We start from the raw sequence: 22,380 nt of genomic DNA on the forward strand, positions 1-22,380 counted from the left end.
CTTTTGAACATTGCTATGGAAGAACACCAGGTGTGGCTCTGCTGTAGCTACCCTGAGATCAAAAGAGAAGATATCACTGATACTCGGACGATGATAGAAGGAAGACAAAGAAAGAGCCGGGGCCCCTTGATTTCTGAGCTACTGGGCCTAGCTCAGGACTGACCATCTACCTCACCTCTGTCCTTATTATGTGTTTGAACTACTCTTAACCAATTATTCTGTAATTGTATCTTAACTGCTAGTGGAGTCCTATTCCTGAGTGTGTGGAGGAAACAAAGCCAACCCAGTGAGGCAAGCAGAGCGAGTCCAAGAAAGAGTGTGGCACTATTTGAAGTCCTGGTTGTCTGTGAATATCATATTCAACTCTGCTCTTGCCACAGTTACGTGAGACATTGTCATTCACATCCAGGAAAAACCCCGCCTTGGACTCCTTTACTTTAATTGGGCTTCTGGGCCATAGTAGGAATATTACAACTAATACTGTTCTTGGTGAATTTGAAGGATGATAAATCTTAAGCTATTCCTCATTTCCTTGATTTCTTGTACTCAAACTTTAGCTGTTTTAGTTAAAGGAATACTTACCACATTCTCTTAAAATTTTCATAGACCTTCAAAGCAACAACTATAGAATTAGATTCAATTCCTTATTCCAGCTTTTTTTTTCCCCCAAGTATTTTGCCTTGATTTTGAAAACAGGCAGAATTGTTTCCTTTGGGCATTTTATGAAGAATATATGAGGAGGTGGTACATTTTACCATCTCTCAGAATATACCTCAGTCTGTATTTAGATCATTTTAAGACTTTAATTATTAAACAGGTAATTACTAAATAATTGCTCTAGGCATAACACCTAGTTGCTTCAGAAGAAACAAAGACTGGCTTTGTATATAGGAGGAAGATGTGGGTAATTAGAAAAGACATGACATAGAAATAATAAGGTAATGATAAGATGACAGAAAATTTTCCACTGTGTTTTAAAGGCATAAAAACTGGTTTTAGAAACTCAGGAATTTGTCCACTGGGTCAGTCTCAAAATCCGAGACTACCCCAAGGGAATATCCACAAGATTGTGCCCTGACTCATCCTTCTAAGTCAAATCTTTGTTTCATCTTCTCCGTCACCATTTTGGCACAGTCATTCACAAATGTGTCCCAATAACTTGTGTTTTCTGCCAGAAATCCTCTTGAGGGTCATGAATTTCATGTATTCATATTTGCTGTGTAAAGCAAGTCTTCTTCTTCTTTGTCTTTTGCTTACCTAGATCAAATGTCAAAGGAGCCCCTTTGTTATGTGTACAAGCCACATCTTCCTTACTTGTGTCATTCCTGATTTAATACATTTAAATTATCTTCTTTAATAACAGTTGTCTTCACATGTGATCCTATCTGAAGACCTATGGGGAATCCAGTCTCTTAAAAGAAGCAGGTTCTATAGTTCCTCTCATATTTCTCTTTCTGCTTTCATTAGTGAGACCATCTTTTTTTTTTTGTAATTAATTTCTTCTTTTTTTTAAAACTTTTTTAATTGTTATGTTAATCACCATACATTACATCATTAGTTTTTGATGTAGTGTTCCATGATTCATTGTTTGTGCATAACACCCAGTGCTCCATGCAGAACGTGCCCTCTTTTAATACCCATCACCAGGCTAACCCATCCTCCCACCCCCCTCCCCTCTAGAACCCTGTTTGTTTTTCAGAGTCCATGATCTCTCATGGTTCATCTCCTCCTCCGATATCCCCTCCTTCATTCTTCCCCTCCTACTATCTTCTTTTTTTTTTTTTTTTTAGTGAGACCATCTTTTAAGGAAGAGAGAACACTTGAAGCTAAGAGGTTTGGTTGGGTAGCTATTTACAGTTTCCCTTGGAATTCTAAAGAAATCAATTCTCTTTATGTCAATTAATACCTGTTTTTAAACATTCAGAAATGATACACTAAACAATAATACCCAACTCTTAGAAAATCCATGTCTATAATGGGAATATAATAAACCAGAATAATTAGAAGTAATTTTATACCCTGTGCTCTTATTCAAGGGAAAATAAGGGAGAAGATATTTCTAGGTTAACTTAGTATCAGATTACCAGTGCCTGCAATAGCTTTGTCCAATTACCTTTTAAAAATTCCATAAACGGGAGCCTGGGTGGCTCAGTTGGTTAAGTGTCCGACTCTTGATTTCGGCTCAGATCATGATCTCAGGGTCCTGGGATTGAGCCCTGCGTCGGGCTCCACGCTCAGTGTGGAGTCTGAGATTTTCTGTTTCCCTCTGCCCCTCCCCCACGCTTGCATGCACACTCTGTTTTTCTCTCTCAAAATAAATAAAATCTTAAAAAAATAAAATTAAAATTCCATAAAGATACTTTAATAAAGAGAAACATCATTGTAAAAGAAAGGTATGAAAAAGCTTTATGCTAAAGAATGGGGAAATTTTCTAATAAGTTTATCATTGATTACATTGAGGACCACATTCATGTCACTTCCTTAAACCCAAGTTTACCAGTGGTCACAAAGAAGGCATAATAAGGCTTGGACTCACCTTTACTATCCATTTGCAACTCCAGATTGGAAGAGCTGCCCTGACTAAAAAATCAAGAAGTTAGAGTTATTAGCTGGTCTGCTAAAAATCCTAACCCTATCATTTCCCCTTTCTGTAGTCACTCTATCTTTCTGTATCCACTGTCAAGTCACAGCTCCAGGTAAACAACATGTCTGAAGTATTAGGAACATGTGATAAAGGGCAGAATTGATGCTACAGAAAATCAAATGAATGACATAGCACACTTGGAGTGCTCTTCTAGGATGCACAGTGAAAGGACAGAGATGGAAACGATAGGTAAAAGGGAAGTATACATACAAAAGAAAGAAAATTGGAAATTAACCAATGAATAATAGAAATCTCTAAAGGAAAAATCAGAAGAAATAGAACAGAAGCATTAATCAAATTTGTCATTGTAGGAAAGTTTCTAAGGCTGAAAATGACCCGAAGAATAAAAAGGGCTTACTATTTTCTAAAGAACATATGAAAAAATGTCTGTACTATATTTTGGTGGTATTTAAAACATTTCAAAGATCCTGTAGGGGAAAAGAAAACCCTGCATATAATGAAGCAGAAAACAATGGGTTACCTACCAAAAAAAATGAAAATTATGCTGGTGGCAGAATTATCTTTTGCAATACTGGATTTTCGAAAAAAAATGGAGCAATGGTTCTTAACCTGCATGTACTTTATGGTGTCTTTGAATTCCCTGAAATAATACAAACTTATGTGTGTTGATGCAAATTGATTTTCCTGGAAATAGAATCTGTATCTTTCATCATATTTTCAAGTGAAACAAAGAATCATAATGGAGCAATCTTCATAGCACTTTTTCTTTTGAAATAATTTAAAACCTAGAGAAAAGTTACAAGAGTAACACAGAGGACTCCTGTATATCCTTTTTCAGATTCACTAATCTAACTTTTGGCCAAAAGTATGTCCTTCACCAACTCCCCCTGCCCTTCTTCCCTCTCTCTCCCTCTCTCTCTGTATGTGTATAAAATATATTTACCAGTTTTACTTTTGTCTTACCATTCTCTCATTTTACACTAACACACATATACACACTATATTGTATTATGTTACTTATTCATTTATAATTTGAGAATTGGTTGTATACATCATGCCCCTTTGTTTTTAATATTTCTTAAAAACAAGAATATTATCTTATATAACATCAGTACAGTTTATCAAATTCAGAGAACTTCACATTGACACAATGCTTTTATCTAATTTATAGTCTGTATTTCAGTGTTGTCAATTGTCTCAATAATGTACTTTCTTGATTTTTTCCCTCACCAGTACAGGTTTCAGTCTAAGATTACATATTGTATTCAGTTTCATGTTGTTTCAGTTTCCTTTAATCTGTAACATTTCTTCATATGTTTTCTGTCTTTCATGACATTGACATTTTTGAAGAATTCAGGCAAGTTATTTTATACAGTGCTCCTCGTGGGTTTGTTTGATGTTTCCTCATGGTTAAATCAGATGGTGCATTCCCAGCAGGATACTAGATATATGGTATTGTTTCATTCTTAAGGAATCACATCTGGAGGCACATTATATCCATCTGTTCCTCCTTGGTGATGTTAATTTTTCTGTTTGTAAAGGTGTTTTTCCAGTGTCTCCACTCTGTATTTATTATTTTCTCCTTTTCATTTAAAGCAACTTTGCACTTTGAGACTGTGCAAATATCAGATGCCTGAGTGGCTCAGTCAGTTAAGTGTCTGAGTCTTGATTTCCACTCAGGTCATGATCTCAGGGTCCTGGGATCGAGCCGCACACTCCACACTCAGCGTGGAATCTGCTTGATACTCCCTCTCTCCCTCTGCCCCTCCCCAGCTTGCATGAGCTCTAACTAAATAAATAAATAAAATCTTTTTTCTTAAGATTTTATTTATTTATTTGACAGAGAGAGTAGAAGCAGGGGGAGCGGCAGAGGGAGAGGGAGAAGCAGGCTCTCCCTGAGCGAGGAGCCAGTCGCGGGACTCAATCCCAGGACCCTGAGATCATGACCTGAGCCAAAGGCAGATACTTAACCAGCTGAGCCACCCAGGCACCCCAATAAATAAAATCTTTTTTTTTAAATTTTTTATTGTTATGTTAATCACCATACATTACATCATTAGTTTTAGATGTAGTGTTCCATGATTCATTGTTTGTGCATAACACCCAGTGCTCCATGCAGAATGTGCCCTCTTTAATACCCATCACCAGGCTAACCCATCCTCCCACCCCCCTCCCCTAAAATCTTTTTAAAAAGACTGTGCAGGGCACCTGGGTGGCTCAGTTGGTTAAGTGACTGCCTTTGGCTCAGGTCATGATCCTGGAGTCCCAGGAGTGAGTCCTGCATCGGGCTCCCTGCTCAGCGGGGAGTCTGCTTCTCCCTCTGACCCTCCCTGCTCTCATGCTCTCTCTCTCTCTCATTCTCTCTCTCAAATAAATAAATAAAATCTTTTAAAAAATAAAAAAAATAAAGACTTGCAAATCTTGCTTTTCATTAGAGTTCACACCTTAGATTTGGCATCCATTGATAATTTTTGCTCACAGCAGTCTTTATTGTGATAGTTATGAGATGCTGGTTTGTGCAACCCTACTACTCTCTCCATTTTATAGGAGAATTATCCATGTCACAAAATTCTGCCCCGAATTGTCTTTGTTATGGTAGTGACAGGAAGCAGATGGCACACTTGCAAGAGTTTAGCTGACAAGATTTTACTGAAGGATTGATTTACTGAAATGTGGCCATGGTTAAGGAATCAACAAGGAATGATGAGGTGCCAGTAACTAGCAGCAAAGAGAAGCCATTACCACCCTCAGGCCTTCAGAGGCCATGCCGCTCACCAGTCTGGTGAAAACCAGGAAGAACTACACATGGGTGCTCTGGCTGTAGAGGAAAGCGGCTACTGGCAGCACAGAGGCAAGGTAGACGTTTTGTCTACAGTGATGGGTGATAGATTTGTCCACTTCTCCCTTAAGTTATCAGAGTTTGCTTTGTTCTGAGGCTACTTTATTGAGAGCTTACAAATTTAGAATCATTACTGTTTCCTGGCAAATTGAGCACTTTATCATAATCTAAAGATTCTGTCATTAAAAATGCTTTTTGTCTTATAGTAGGGTTGCCAGATAAAATACAGGATAGCCAATTAAATTTGTATTTCAGATAAACAAATAATTTTTAGTGTACATGTGTTCTGAATACATTAAAAATTATTCATTGTTTATCTGAAATACAAATTTAACTTACATAGTCCGGGGTTTTCTTTATTTTCACTAAATTTAGCATGCCTATCTTTAAAAAGATTATTTTTTTAGTACTGATACAGCTACCCTGACTCCTTTTGGTTGTAATTTCCCTACTATTTCTTTTTCTATTTTGTAAATTTCAGCATTTCTAAGTCTTTATATTTTAATGGTTTCTTAGCCATTAGCTGGAATTGTATTTAATCTAATCTGGCCTATGTTTTGGTGTTTCTTTTTTTCCTTTATTTATTTATTTTCTATTTTTTTTAGCATATAATGTTTTATTGATTTCAGAGGTACAGGTCTGTGATTCATCAGTCTTATATAATACCCAGTGCTCATTACATCACATGCCCTCCTTAATGTCCATCACCCAGTTACCCCATCCCTCCATGCTCCTCCCCTCCAGCAACCCTCAGATTGTTTCCTAGAGTTAAGAGTCTCTTATGGTTTGTCTTCCTCTCTGGTTTCATCTTGTTTTATTTTTTTCCTTTCCCCTATGGTCCTCTGTTTTATTTCTTAAATTCCACATATCAGTAGGATCATATAATAATTGTCTTTCTCTGATTGAATTATTTCGCTTAGCATAATACCCTTTAGTTGCATCCACCTCATTGAAAATGGCAAGATTTCATTTTTTGATGTCTGCATAATATTCCATATTCATCTGTTGATGAACACCTGGGCTTCTTCCATAGTTTGGCAATTGTGGACAGTGCTGCTCTATATAAACATTGGAGTATAGGTGCCGCTTCGGATCCCTACATTTGTATCTTTGGGGTAAATACCCAGTAGTGCAATTGCTGGGTCATAGGGTAGCTCTATTTTTAACTTTTTAAGGAACCTCCATACTGTTTTCCAGAGTGGCTGTACCAATCTGCATTCCCACCAACAGTGTAGGAGGGTTCCCCTTTCTCTGCATCCTCGCCAACATCTGTTGTTTTCTGACTTGTTTATTTTAGCCATTCTGACTGGTGTGAGGTGGCATCTCATTGTGGTTTTGATTTGTAGTTCCCTGATGCCGAGTGATGTTGAGCATTTTTTTTCATGTGTCTGTTGGCCGTTTGGATGTCTTCTTTGCAGAAGTGTCTGTTCATGTCTTCTGCCCATTTCTTCACTGGATTATTTGTTCTTTGGTTGTTGAGTTTGTTAAGTTCTTTATAGATTTTGGATACTAGCCCTTTATCTGATATGTCATTTGCAAATATCTTCTCCCATTCTGTGGGTTGCCTCTTAGTTTTGTTGACTGTTTCCTTTGCTGTGCAGAAGCTTTTTATCTTGATGAAGTCCCAGTAGTTCATTTTTGCTTTTGTTTCCCTTGCCTTTGGAGACATGTCTAGCAAGAAGTTACCATGGCTGAAGTCAAAGAGGTTGCTCTGTGTTCTCCTCTAGGATTTTGATGGATTCTTGTCTCACATGTAGGTCTTTCATCCATTTTGAGTCTATTTTTGTGTATGGTGTAGAAATGGTCCAGTTTCATTCTTCTGCATGTGGCTGTCCAATCTTCTGAACACCATTTGTTGAAGAGACTGTCTTTTTTCCATTGGATATTCTTTCCTGCTTTGTTGAAGATCAGTTGACCATCGAGTTGAGGGTCCCTATCTGGGTTCTCTGTTCCATTCCACTGATCTGTGTGTCTGTTTTTGTACCTGTACCATACTGTTTTGATGATGACAGCTTTGTAATACAGCTTAAAGTCTGGAATTGTGATGCCACCAGCTTTGATTTTCTTTTTCAACATTCCTTTGGCTATTCGGGGTCTTCTCTGGTTCCATACAAATTTTAAGATTATTTGTTCCAGTTCTGTGAAAAAAAAGTTGATGTTATTTTGATAGGGATTGCATTGAATGTGTAGATTGCTGTAGGTAGCATAGACATTTTAACAATATTTGTTCTTCCAATCCATGAGCATGGAGTGTTTTCCCATTCCTTTGTGTCTTCCTCAATTTCTTTCTTTTTTTAAAAGGTTTTGTTTGTTTGTTTTTTTATTTGACAGAGAGAGACGCAGCAAGAGAGGGAACACAAGCAGGGAGAGTGGGAGAGGGAAAAGCAGGCCTCCCGCTGAGCAGGGAGCCTGATGCAGGGCTCGATCTCAGGACTCTGGGATCATGACCTGAGCCGAAGGCGGACGCTTAATGACCGAGCCACCCAGGCTCCTCTGTTCCTTAATTTCTTTCATGAGTATTCTACAGTTTTCTGAGTGCAGATCCTTTGCCTCTTTGGTTAGATTTATTCCTAGGTATCTTATGGTTTTGGGTACAATTGTAAATGGGATCGACTCCTTTATTTCTCTTTCTTCTGTCTCATTGTCTGTGTATAGAAATGCAACTGATTTCTGTGCATTGATTTTATATCCTGCCACTTTGCTGAATTCCTGTATGAGTTCTAGCAATTTTGGGGTGGAGTCTCTTGGGTTTTCCACATAGAGTATCATGTCATCTGCAAAGAGTGAGAGTTTGACTTCTGCTTTGCCACTTTGACTGCCTTTTATTTCTTTTTGTTGTCTGATTGCTGAGCCTAGGACTTCTAGTACTGTGTTGAACAGCAGTGGTGATAGTGGACATCCTTTCCCTGTTCCTGACCTTAGGGGAAAAGCTCTCCATTTTTCCCCATTGAGAATGATATTTGCTGTGTGTTTTTCGTAGATGGCTTTTATGATATTGAGATATGTTCCCTCTATCACTACACTGTGAGGAGTTTTAATCAAGAAAGAATGCTCTACTTTGTCAATGCTTTTTCTGCACCTGTTGAGAGGATCATATGGTTCTTGTCCTTTCTTTTATTTATGTAGTGTATCACATTGATTTGCAGATGTTGAACCACCCTTGCATCCCAGAAACAAGTCCTACTTGGTCGTGATGAATAATCCTTTTAATGTACTGTTGGATCCTGTTGGCTAGTATTTTGGTGAGAATTTTTACATCCATGTTCATCAGGGATATTGGTCTGTAATTCTCCTTTTTGGTGGGGTGTCTGTCTGGTTTTGGGATCAGGGTAATGCTGGCCTCATAGAACGAGTTTGGAAGTTTTCCTTACATTTCTATTTTTGAAACAGCTTCAAAAGAATAGGTATTAATTCTTCTTGAAATGTTTGGCAGAATTCCCCTGGGAAGCCATCCAGCCCTGGGCTCTTGTTTCTTGGGAGATTTTTGATTACTGCTTCAATTTTTTTGCTGGTTACAGGTCTGTTCAGGTTTTCTATTTCTTCCTGTTTCAGTTTGGGTAGTTTAGATGTCTCCAGGAATGCATCCATTTCTTCCAGATTGTCTAATTTGTTGGCATATAGTTGCTCATAATATGTTCTTATCATTGTATTTCTTCAGTGTTGGTTGCGATCTGTCCTCTTTCATTCATGATTTTATTTATTTGGGTCCTTTCCCTTTTCTTTTTGATAAGTCTGGCCAGGGGTTTATCAACCTTATTAATTCTTACAAAGAACCAGCTTCTAGTTTCATTGATCTTTTCTACTGTTCTTTTGGTTTCTATTTCATTGATTTCTACTCTAATTATTATTTCTCTTCTCCTGCTGGGTTTAGGCTTTATTTGCTGTTCTTTCTCCAGCTTCTTTAGGTTTAAGTTTAGGTTGTGTATTTGAGACCTTTCTTGTTTCTTAAGAAAGGCTTGTATTGCTGTATACTTCTCTCTTAGGACTGCTTTTGCTGAATCCCAAAGATTTTGAACAGGTGTGTTTTCATTTTCATTTGTTTCCATGAATTTAATTCTTCTTTAATTTCCTGGTTGACCCATTCATTCTTTAGTAGGATGCCTTTTAGCCTCCAGGTATTTGAGTTCTTTCCGAATTTCCTCTTATGATTGAGTTCCAGTTTCAAAGCATGCGGTCCGAAAATATTCAGGGAATGATCCCAGTCTCTCAGTACTGGTTGAGACCTGATTTGTGACCCAGTGTGTGATCTCTTCTGGAGAATGTTCAGTGTGCGCTTGAGAAGAAGTATATTCTGTTGCTTTAAGATGGAATGTTCTGAATATATCTGTGAAGTCCGTTTGGTCCTGTGTGTCATCCAAAGCCTTTATTTCCTTACTGATCTTCTGCTTAGGTGTTCTGTCCATTGCAGTGAGGGGGTGTTAAAGTCCCCTACTATTATTGTGTTATTATCGATGTGTTTCTTTGATTTTGTTATTAATTGGCTCATATAATTGGCTGCTCCCATGTTAGGGGCATAAATATTTACAGTTGTTAGATCTTCTTGTTGGATATACCCTTTAATTATGATATAGTTTCCTTCCTCGTCTCTTATTACAGTCTTTGGTTTAAAATCTAATCTGTCTGATATAAGGATTGCCACCCAGCTTTCTTTTTATGGCCATTACCATGGTAAATGGTTTTCCACCCCTTCACTTTAAATCTGAAGGTGTCTTTGGGTCTAAAATGAGTCTCTTGCAGACAGCATATTGATGGGTTACTTTTTTATCCAATCTGATACCCTGTGTCTTTTGACTGGGACGTTTAGCCCATTTACATTCAGAGTAACTTGACAGATATGAATTTAGTGCCATTGTATTACCTGTAAAGTGACTCTTACTGTATATTGTCTCTGTTCCTTTCTGGTCCATGTTACTTTTAGGCTCTCTCTTTGCTTAGAGGATCCCTTTTAATATTTCTTGTAGGGCTGGTTTGGTGATTACAAATTCTTTTAGTTTCTGTTTGTCCTGAAAACTTTTTATCACTCCTATTTTGAATGACATCCTAGCTGAATAAAGTATTCTTGGCTGCATATTTTTCTCATTTAGCACCCTGAATATATCATGCCACTCCTTTCTGGCCTGCAGGTCTCTGTAGATAGGTCTGCTGCCAATCTAATGTTTCTACCCTTGTAGGTTATAGACCTCTCGTCCCAAGCTGCTTTCAGGATTTTCTCTTTGTCTCTGAGATTTGTTAAGTTTCACTATTACATGTCGGGGTGTTGACCTATTTTTATTGATTTTGAGGGGGGTTCTCTGTGCCTCCTGGATTTTGATTCCTGTTTCCTTCACCAGATTAGGGAAGTCCTCCACTATAATTTGCTCCAATATACCTTCTGCCCCTCTTTCTCTTTCCTCTTCTTCTGGGATCCCAATTATTGTTTCACTTTATGGTATCACCTATCTCTTGAATTCTCCTCTCATGATCCAGTAGTTTATCTCTTTTTCTCAGTTTTTTTTATTGTCTATCATTTGGTCTTCTATATCACAAATTCTCTCTTCTGCCTCTTTTATCCTAGCAGTTAGAGCCTCCATTTTTGATTGCATCTCATTAATAGATTTTGATTAACTTTTTGATTTCAACTTGGTTAGATTTTAGTTTTTTTATTTCTCTAGAAAGGGATTCTCTAGTGTCTTCTATGCTTTTTTCAAGCCCAGCTAGTATCTTTATAATCATTATTCTGAACTCTAGTTCTAACATCTTACTTATGTCCATACTGATTAGGTCCCTGGCAGTCAGTACTGCCCCTTGTCCTCTGTTCTGAGGTGAGTTTTTTCGTCTTTTCATTCTATCCAGAGAAGAATAGATGAATGAGAGAACAAAACACTAAAATGACAACAACAACCCCACAGAAATATATACTAAACAAATTAGAAGAGACCCAAAACCAGGAGGAAAAAAAAAAGAGAAAATATAATCAGATAGGTGAGCAGAATAGAGCAATACACTGGATTCTGTGTGTATTTTGATCTGTTTTTTAGAAAACTAGATAGACTTATATATATGTACAAAAAATAAAATTAAATACAATGAAAGGATAGAATGTAACTGTAAAAATGGAAATGAAAAGACAAGAAGGAAAGGAGAAAAAAAATCAACAACAACAAAAAAGGAAGTGATATAAATAGGTGAACAGAACAGAGCAATGCACTATCTCCTGAGTGTATTTTTTTCAGTTTGTTAAAAGAAACTCCATCTCAAAATTATGAAGAAAGAAAAACCTATAAATATAAAAATAAAATTAAATACATTGAAAGGATAGAATGTAACTGTAAAGATGAAAATTAAAAAAGACTTTAACAAAACAAAACAAAAAAAGAAGAAGAGGAAAAAAACCACCGAAAAAGAGACCATGATCAGGGCGCCTGGGTGGCTCAGTCGTTAAGCGTCTGCCTTTGGCTCGGGTCATGATCCCAGGGTCCCTCTCCCACTCCCCCTGCTTGTGTTCCCTCTTTCGCTGTGTCTCTCTCTGTCAAATAAATAAAATATATATAAAAAAATAAAATAAAATAAAAAGACCATGATCAGACAGGTGAATAGAACAGAACCATACACTAGATTTTGAGAGTATTTTGGTCTGTTAGAAGAAATTGCATCCCAAAATTGTAAAGAAAGGAAAACATATATATACAAAAACAAGATTAAATACAATGAATGGATAGAATGTAACTGTAAAAATGAAAATTAAAAAAGGTTTAAAAAAGGAGTTGATACGGGCACCTAGCTGGCTCAGTCAGTCAAGCATTTGCTTTTTGCTTAGGTCATGATCTCAGTGTCCTGAGATTGAGCCCTGCATCAGGCTCTCTGCTCAGCAGCAAGTCTGCTTCTCTCTTTGTGATCACTTCCACTCTCTCTCAAATAAATAAATAAATAAATAAATAAACTCTATTAAAATAAAAAAAGGAGTTGATAAAATAAGAAATTGGTTGGAAAAGGAAAGAAAAAACATTTTAAAAAGTTAAAGTTGAAAGACTAAGGAATCCTGGAAGAAAAGTCATGAATTCTGTGTGCTGTATTTCCCTAGCACTAGAGTTTTGCCGTCTCATTGATTGGTAAACTTGGTCTTGGCTGGATGTTCTTGCTGATCTTCTCGGGGAGGGGCCTCTTGTGTTGATTCTCAAGTGTCTTTGCTGCAAGCGTAATTCTACTGCCCTTGCCAGGGGCCAGGCTAAGTAACCTCCTGTTTGCTCTAGGTGGCTTTTGTTCCCTGAAGGCTTTCCGTGCAGCTTTAGAAGATGAGAATGAAAATGGCGGCCTCCCAATCTCTGGTGGCCCTGAGCTGAGAGCTCTGGGCCCCACTCTTCAGTCAGCCCTCAGAGAAATGCAGTCAGTCACTCCTGTCTCCCTGGTTTCCGGCCCCACGCTCACCCAGCCTTTGACCAAGCATTTCTGTCTCCGGCACGTGACCCATTTTGAGTCTCCAAACCCTGCAGACTCCTGTAGCGTGCTCCCATGCCACTCCTCCCGGGAGGAGGAAGGGGGATCTCGCCAGTTCTGCTGCTTTTTGGGCCCCTGCTCAGAGAGCAGTTGCCCAGCTGTGCCGGGGTTCCCAGTTTAAGGCAGCCTTGAGCTGAGCGCCCACTCCTGGGCTCACTGATTGCAGTTGGCTTCCCTGCTCTCATTCCTGGGAGCTCTGCCACACTCAGGCACTGCCAGTCTTCCTGTGACCCCGAGGATCCTGAGACCACACTGTCCTAGCTAGGGTTCTGCCCCTGCTTAGCCACCTAAGTGACATCCCTCACCAGAGCAGACTTCTGTGTTCCGATTTTGTGCTCTGCTGCTGTATCACTTGCTGGTAGCCGGCTGATGGAGGCTCCCTTCCCCCATGGTCTATCTTCCCATATATCCCCTTGGATTCACTTTTCCACACCTCCTACCTTGCAGAAAGTGGTCGTTTTTCTACTGGTAGAGTTGCAGCTATTCTTTTTTTAGATCTCTGGTTGAGTTCACAGGTGTTCAGAATGATTTGATAGCTATCTAGCTGAATTCCTGGGACCAGATGAAATTAAGGTCTCCTACTCCTCCGCCATCTTGGACTCCTATTTTTACATTTATTAGTATTACTGACATATTGTCCTTATATTTTTAAACTCTATTTTCAAATACTTTTTATTTTTCCCATTTCTTTTATATTCTTGCTGTCTCTTTTTTTTTTTGCCTGACTTTTAAAATTCCATCTTCCCCTACTACTGTTTTAGAAGTTAGACATACTTGGGGCACCTGGGTGGCTCAGCTGGTTAAGCATCCCACTCTTGGTTTCAGCTCAGGTCATGATCTCAGGGTCATGAAATTGAGCCCCATGTCAGGCTCAACACTCAGCAGGGAGTCTGCTTGAGATTCTCTCTTGCTCTCCCTCTGCCCCTCCCCCTTCTAGCATACACACTCACTCTCTCTCTGAAATAAATAAATCTTCAAACAATAAAAAGTCAGACATTTATTTATTCTTTTGTTAGCCTTTAAATATTGCTGTCCAAACTCAACTTGATAAAACCTAAAGCTGTCCAATAATTTGAATCTCCACATACTTTTTACCTCTGATAACTACCTTTTTAATGTTTTTGCTATTACTATTGACTATTTTCATTCTTTTTTTAACCCCACATTTAGAGTCATTATTTTCTATAGACATTTACTTAAAATTATGTACATATTTACCACTTCCCTTGCTCATGTGAGTACTTGTGTCTAAGATCTTTATCAGGTGGGTGTCCCTACGTATATATAGAGAGATACATACACACCGTTCTGTAGTTTTACTGCCAATATACCTAACTTTGGCTTTTTTCTTTTATTTATTTTGCTTTATGTACCTATGTTAGGCAGATTCCTATATTTCATTACTTCTGTAAAATTTTCAGCCATTTCTCTTTGAAAATTGTGTTTTCTCCATTTTCTGCATTTTGTCATTAGACTCCATAGTTAGTTGAATATTAAAATGTTTCATTCTGCCCTCCAAATATTTTAACATCTCTTTCATGTTTTCTATCATGTCTCTCTGCTATGTTCTGGGTAATTTCTTTGGATTCATTTTCTAATTCACTCATTCTCTGTTTCTAATCTCTTTAACCTATCCGGTGCATTTTCATTTTAACAGTTATATTTTTGAAGATTTTATTTATTTATTTGCGAGAGAGAGAATGAGAGACAGAGAGCATGAGAGGGAGGAGGGTCAGAGGGAGAAGCAGACTCCCTGCCGAGCAGGGAGCCTGATGCGGGATTCGATCCCGGGACTCCAGGATCATGACCTGAGCCGAAGGCAGTCGCTTAACCAACTGAGCCACCCAGGCGCCCAACAGTTATATTTTTGGCTATTTTATTTTATTTTTTGAGAGAGAGAGTGCAAGCTTCCAGGGTGGGGGTGCGGGTAGAGGGAGAGGGAGGGGGAAAGTCTTAAGCAGGCTCCCTGTCCAGCATGGAGCCCGACATGGGGCTCAATCAAATGACCCTGAGATCAAGACTTGAGCCAGAATGAAGAGTCTGATGTGTAGCCAACTGAGCCACCCAGGAGCGCCTATTTTTTGGCTCTTTTAAACCTGCCTGCTATATTAAGAAAATATTCTCTTGTTCCTTGTTTTTTGAATATGTATGTATTTTATGGCAATTTTTAAAACATCAGAGTGGTCTTGGGTATTTCAACTACTAGACAATTCTTAGTTGTTGTTGTTTTTTGCCATTTGCACTCACTTTTTTTTTTTTTTTTTAAGATTTTATTTATTTGTCAGAGAGAGAGAGCATAAGCAGGGGGAGTGGCAAGCAGAGGGAGTGGGAGAAGCAGGCTCCCTGCTGAGCAAGGAGCCTGACGTGGGACTTGATCCCAGGACCCTGGGATCACGACCTGAGCCAAAGTCAGACACTTAACCAGGCATCCCAGTTTCTGTCCTGAATTTATGATGGAGTTGATTTTGCTTATCTTTAAGCTTCATATAAATGGAATCATACAGTATATATTGAGGGGAAAATAAAACAGCCTGTGACAACCAGGAGCTGATCTCACACAACATCTAGGCTATAGTGTATTAGAAGATGGGTTTGTGCTCACCATTAGGACATGTTGGTCTCCTATTGGATATAAATGATCTCACAGAATACCAACATCAGACAGTATTACTTTTTAACTATGATGAACTGAGAAAAGACAGGACCACTTGATAATTTTGCCTAAGCACAGAGAAAATTAAGGTCACTTTGCAAGCCACAAAATACCAAATATCCACCTCTTGTCTAATATGGGTGACTGCTATTTACCAGTAATCGCTTTAGTCTTGCTTCTTCTAGCCTGCCTTCCTCTAGATAAGATATAATAAGATACCCAAAAGGAGGGGAAAAGGGATGGGAAGAAACCAGAGAGGGAGACAAACCATGAGAGACTCATAACTCTGGGAAACAAACTGAGGGTTGCTGAAGGGGAGGGGGTAACTGGGTGATGGGCATTAAGGAGGGCATGTGATGTGATGAGCACTGGGTGTTATGCACAACTGATGAATTATTGAACACTACATCTGAAACTAATGGTGTACTACTATATGTTGGCTAATTGAATTTGAATTAAAAAAAAGTAAGATAGGGTGCCTGGGTGGCTCAGTTGGTTAAGCGACTGCCTTCGGCTCAGGTCATGATCCTGGAGTCCCGGGATCGAGTCCCACATCGGGCTCCCTGCTCGGCGGGGAGCCTGCTTCTCCCTCTGACCCTCCCCCCTCTCATGTGCTCGCTCTCTCTCATTCTCTCTCTCTCAAATAAATAAATAAAATCTTAAAAAAAAAAAAAAAAAAAAAAGTAAGATACCCAGTCATAGAATCATCCCTTCTGGTTGGCGGCACCCAATCCAGAGCAAGCCCCTGTTTCTTTGGACTCTTCCCCCAAATCACCTAAACCAAAACCTGAATCATATAAGTCCTTTCCAGTACTCTTTTACTGAGACACCCACATTTCCCCATGATGTGGGTTTTCCCTTCTTGAAATGAGTAATAAACTTGACACGTTTAACTACAGCTATATTTCTGGTAGTCTTTATCTTGAGGGCATTCACAGTATTCATTTTTGTCTGGTTTCTTTCATTTAATATTTGTGAGATTCGTGTTGTTGCATTTCACCACAGTTCATTTTTGCTATTTAATATTAGACTTTGATTATACAACTATTTGTTTTAGGGATGTTTTAATGTTGATACACAATGTTCTTGTCAATGTCTTTCAGTGAAAATGAATATGCATTTTTGTTGAGAATATTCCTAAGAGTTATGTTAGGAGTTGCCAACATTACTCACAGTAATCTCTAATTCTTATACTCACAGTTACAGTTGATTACAGCAAAAGGATACAAAGTAAAATCAGCAAGGGGAAAAGGTATGTAGGAAGGAACTCTGGAGGAAACCATGTGCTATCTTCAAATGTCCCCTCTAGTGGAGTCACGTAGGATATGCTTCATTCACCCTGCAACATGTGTGACAACACGTGTGAATTGTTGCCAACCAGATAGCTCATCTGAGGGTTTTTATTGGGGGTCAGTCACAGGCCTGTAGTGTCTGTAACTTCAGTTTCTCATGCTCCAGACCCCCCGGGGAAAAAACAGGTGTTCACCATAAATGAATTATTAACATAAACTGTCTGCTCGTACTGGTACAGCCTGACCCAAAGCTTCAGACATGCAAAAGCATTCTTATAGACAGAACACTCAGAACTCAGATCCCAGGAGCCAACCAATAGCCAGTCCTGAAAACAGGCCTTTCATTGGAATGTGCTGCATTTAAACAACCTAGGCCTGCTGAGTTAATCTTTTCCTTCACAGAGTAAAAGTGATGGGTAATAGAGTATTTGTGTGTTTAAATTTAGGAGATAATGCCAAAGAGTTTTCCAAAGTGATTACGCCAATTTACTGTCTCACCAGTGTGTATTTGAGAATTTCAGTTGTTGTACATTTCCAGTATTGTTAGAATCAATCTTTTAAAATTTTAGTGTTCTTTTTTTTTAAGATTTTATTTATTTATTTGAGAGGGAGCAAGAGTGAGAGAGCGAGCACAAGCAGGGTGAATGGCTGAGCAGGGGCCCAATACGGGGCTCGATCCCAGGACTCCAGGATCTTGACCTGAGCTGAAAGCAGTAAAATTTTAGTGTTTTCTTATTGGTGCACAGTTATGTCTCATTATGGTTAAAATTCATATGTACTTAATAACTAATGAGAGTAAACACCTTTTCATTATGGTATTTGCCACTGGACTGTTAAAAAATGCCTATTCAAGTCTTTCACCCAATTTTCTACTGAATTGTTTGCTTTATCCTTTTTAATTTTTAATTTTATTTTATTATGTTATGTTAATCACCATACAATACATCATTAGTTTTTGATGTAGTGATCCATGATTCATTGTTTTCGTATAACACCCAGTACTCCATGCAGTACGAGCCCTCCTTAATACCCATCACCGGGCTAACCCATCCCCCCACCGCCTCCCCCCGTTTGCTTTATCCTTAATGATTTTTAGGAATTCTCTGTGTATTTTGATATGTAAAGTTTATATGTGTTTTTTAATTTAAATTCAATTGGCCAGCATATAGTACATGATTAGTTTTTGATGTAGTGTCAATGATGCATTAGTTGCGTATAACACCCAGTGCTCATCACATCACGTTCCGTTCTTAATGCCCATTGCACAGTTACCCCATCCCCCCACCCACCTCCCTAAAGTTTATATGTATTTCACATATCTTCTCTCACCTACCTGACTTGCCTTTTTCTCTCTCTTAAGGCTATCTTTTCAAGAATGAAAGTTCCCAATTTTAATACCTCATTTGGTGCCTTTTCCTTTATGTTTAGTGTTTTTGTTCTATCATTTAATAAATCTTTTTCATAATCTAAGGCCATGAAGATACTCTTCTGTGTTATATCTAAAAGCTTTATTGCTTTACCTTTCTCATTTAGATCTGCCACCTACCTAGAATTGATATTTTTATTGTGGTAAAAAATGCATAACATAAAATTTATGATTTTAAACATCTTTAAGTGAACAATTCAGTAGTATTAAGTATATTACAATTAAATATATTGAAATAGATATCCAGAACTTTTGCATCTTGCAGAACAAATCTACCCATTAAACAACTCTTCATTTCTCCCTTCTGCCTATGGCAACCACCATGCCACTTTCTATCTCTGGATTTGACTCTAAGTACCTAATATAAATAGATTTATATAGTATTTGTCTTTTTCATAACTGGCATATTTCATTTAGCATAATGTCCTCAAGGTTTATCCATGTTATAGCGCATGACAGGATTTCCTTTTAAAAAGTGAATGATGGGACGCCTGGGTGGCTCAGTCGGTTAAACATCTGCCTTTGGCTCAGGTCATGATCCCTGGGGCTGGGATCGAGTCCCACATTGGGCTCCTTGCTCACTGGGGAGCCTGCTTCTCCCTCTGTCTCTGCCTGCCGCTCCCCCTGCTTATGTGTGCTTTCTCTCTCTCTGATAAATAAATAAAATCTTAAAAAAAAATTGAACAATAGCGGCACCTGGGTGGCACAGTCGGTTAAGCGTCCAACTCTTGGTTTTGGCTCAGATTGAAATCTCAGGGTCATGAGATTGAGCCCTGTATCAGGCTCGCGCTCGACACAGTCTACTTAAGACTCTCTCTCCTCTGCCCTTCTCCCCATCCCCCTCTTCCTTAAATAAATAAATAAATCTTTTTAAAAACCTGAATGATACTCCATTATATTTACATACTTCATTTTGTTTATCCATTCATCCACTGGTGGACATTTGGGTTGCTTCCACCTTGTGAACAATGCTGCTACAAACATGTATCAAGACCCTGCAGGATTACTGGATTATATGGTAATCTTATTTTTAATTTTTTTGAGGAACTGCCACACTGTTTTCCATAGCAGTCATACCATTTTATAATTGCATAACAGTGTGCAACCTTGCCAACACTTCTTATTTTCTGGCTTGTTTTCTTTTCTCTAGTAATCCTAGTGGGATTACTAATGAATGTGAAGTGATATCTTGTTGTGTTTTTGATTTGTATATCTCTAATAGTTAGTGATACTGAGACTCTTTCCATGTGCTTTTTGGTCATTTATATAGTATCTTTGGAGAATTGTCCAAGTCTTTTGCCTGTTTCTTAATCAAGTTATTTGATTTTTTATTGTCAAATTCAAGAAATTCATTATATATTCTGTATATTAACTCCTTATGAGATATATGATTTGTAAATATCTGTTTCTTTAGGGTTGGTTTCTGGAGTTTTATTTTGTTCCTTTGATTTTTTGTATGCCTCATGGTCTTTTGTTGAGATTTATGTGTTTGAAAAAAACAATCACCTCTCCCATTCCTTATGGATGGGTTTCATGCAGGGGAAGAGCTTCACTATCAGCCTGCTAGAATCTCTAGAACCTCTCAAACCTTTTCTGAGTTGCCAAGTCACATTGCAAGTGGCCTGGATTAAGGGAGTTGAAAACCAAGGTCACTTTTGCAGTCTACAACATGGATGATTTCAAATAATGGATCATTTTTCTGTAACAGACCAAATATCCATTTTGTCTTATGTCAGTTGGTTTGAGTTGTGTTTTCCAAGAGCTTGTCTATTTCTTCTGATATTGCAAATTTATTGGGAAAAAATCCATAATATTCTTTTAATTACCTTTTAAAATATTGAAGCGAACTCTGGAAAACAGTATGGAGGTTCCTCAAAAAGTTGAAAATAGAGCTACCCTACAACCTAGCAATTGCTCTACTGGGTATTTACCCCAAGGATACAAATGTAGTGATCCAAAGGGGCACGTGCACCCCAATGTTTATAGCAGCAATGTCCACAATAGCCAAACTATGGAAAGAGCCTAGATGTCCATTGACAGATGAATGGATAAAGAAGATGTGGTATATACACACATACACACACAATGGACTATTATGCAGCCATCAAAAAATGAAATCTTGCCATTTGCAGTGATGTGGATGGAACTAGAGGGTATTATGCTAAGCGAATAAGTCAGTCAGAGAAAGATAAATATCATATGATTTCACTAATATGTGGAATTTGAGAAACAAGGCAGAGGATCATAGGGAAAGGAAGGGAAAAATGAAACAAGACAAAACCAGAGAGGGAGACAAACAGATTAAGAGACTCTTAATCTCAGGAAACAAACTGAGGGTTGCTGGAGTGGAGTGGGGTGGGAGGGATGGGGTGGCTGGGTGATGGACATTGGGAAGGGTATGTGCTATGATGAACACTGTGAATTGTGTAAGACTGATGAATCATAAACCTGTACCCCTGAAACAAATAATACATTATATGTCAATAAAAAATAATAAAATATTGAGGCAAAATTCACATGACTATTAACATTATTAAAATGCACAATGCCACTGAATCCAGTGGCATTCAGTTCATTTACGGTGTTATAATTACCAACTCTTTTTAGTTTAGTATTTTACATAACCTCAGAATAACCTTTAAGTAATCATTACTCATTCCTCCTTTCTCTCATGCCCTGGGAACCACTAATCTGCTCTCTGCCTCTGTTAGAATGTTTTTGTGGTTCATGTGTCCTTTTTAAGGCTTAATAATATTCCATGATTCATTTATACCACACCTTGTTTATCCATTTGTCCAGTGATGGACATGTGGATTGTTTCCACCTTTTGGTTATTATGAATAATGCTGCTATGAACATTAACATACAGGTTTCTGTGTGGATATATATTTTCATTTCTCTCAGATATATACCTAGAAATGGAATTCCTGGTAATTTTCGTATGGTAATTTTATGTTTAACTTTTTGAGAAACTGCCAAACTCTTCTACACAGTGGTTTTGCCAGTTTACGTTCCATCAGCAATGTGCAGAAGTTCCTGTTTCTTCTCCTCCTCATCAGTACTTGTTACTTTCCTTTTTTTTTTTTAAGATTTTATTTTATTTATTTGAGACAGAAAGAGAGAGAGAGAGCACAAGACGGGGTAGGGTGAGAGGGAGAAGCAGACTCCCTGCTGAGCAGGGAGCCTAATGCAGAACTCAATCCCAGGACTCCGGGATCATGACCTGAGCCGAAGGCAGTCGCTTAACCAACTGAGCCACCCAGGCGCCCATTATTTTCCTTTTAAAACAAAAAAAATTCTAGCCATCCTAGCAAATGTGAAGTGATATCTCATTGTGGTTTTGATTTGTACTTGTTTAATGACAAATGAATTTGAACATCTCTTCATGTGCTTATTTTCCATTTATGTATCTTTGGAGAAATGTCTATTCAAATCCACTGCCCATTTTTTAATTGGGTTATATTATTTTGTTGAGTTGTAAGAGTTCTTTATATATTCTAGATACCAAATCTTTATCAGATTCATGATTGCAAATATTTTTCTCCCATTCCGTATGTTGTCTTTTCATTCTCTTGATAACATCTTTTGATGGACAAAGGTTTTAATTTGTGTGTGTCCAATTTATTTGCTTTTTCATTTGTTGCTTATGCTTTTGATGTCAAATCTAAGAATCCATTGGCACATCTGAAGTAATGAAGAATTTACTCCTGCGTTTTCTTATGATTGTTCTTTTTTTTTTTTTTTAAAGATTTTATTTATTTATTTGAGAGAGAGAGAATGAGAGACAGAGAGCACGAGAGGGAAGAGGGCAGAGGGAGAAGCAGACCCCTTGCCGAGCAGGGAGCCCGATGCGGGACTCGATCCCGGGACTCCAGGATCATGACCTGAGCCGAAGGCAGTCGCTTAACCAACTGAGCCACCCAGGCGCCCATGATCGTTCTTTTTTTAAAAGATTTATTTATTCCAGAGAGAAAAAGTTGTGTGTATGAGCAGGGGGAAGGGGCAGGAGGAGAAGAAAAGTAGACAACCCCCTGAGTGCAGAGCCCAACTTGGGGCTCAGTCCCACAACCCCAAGATCATGACCTGAGCCAA

The 22,380-nt window shown here is 38.3% G+C and overlaps 1 protein-coding gene across 8 annotated transcripts in view; it reads left to right on the forward strand.

The window, feature by feature from the left end:
* Positions 1-22,380, forward strand: part of TPST1 (tyrosylprotein sulfotransferase 1) — a 164,376-nt gene that overhangs the window by 110,217 nt on the left and 31,779 nt on the right. The window lies entirely within an intron of this gene.

Source organism: Mirounga angustirostris, unplaced genomic scaffold (assembly GCF_029215605.1).
Source record: "Mirounga angustirostris isolate CCGP_5_RB_7025 unplaced genomic scaffold, mMirAng1.0.hap1 SCAF_5, whole genome shotgun sequence".
Lineage (NCBI taxonomy): Eukaryota > Metazoa > Chordata > Mammalia > Carnivora > Phocidae > Mirounga > Mirounga angustirostris.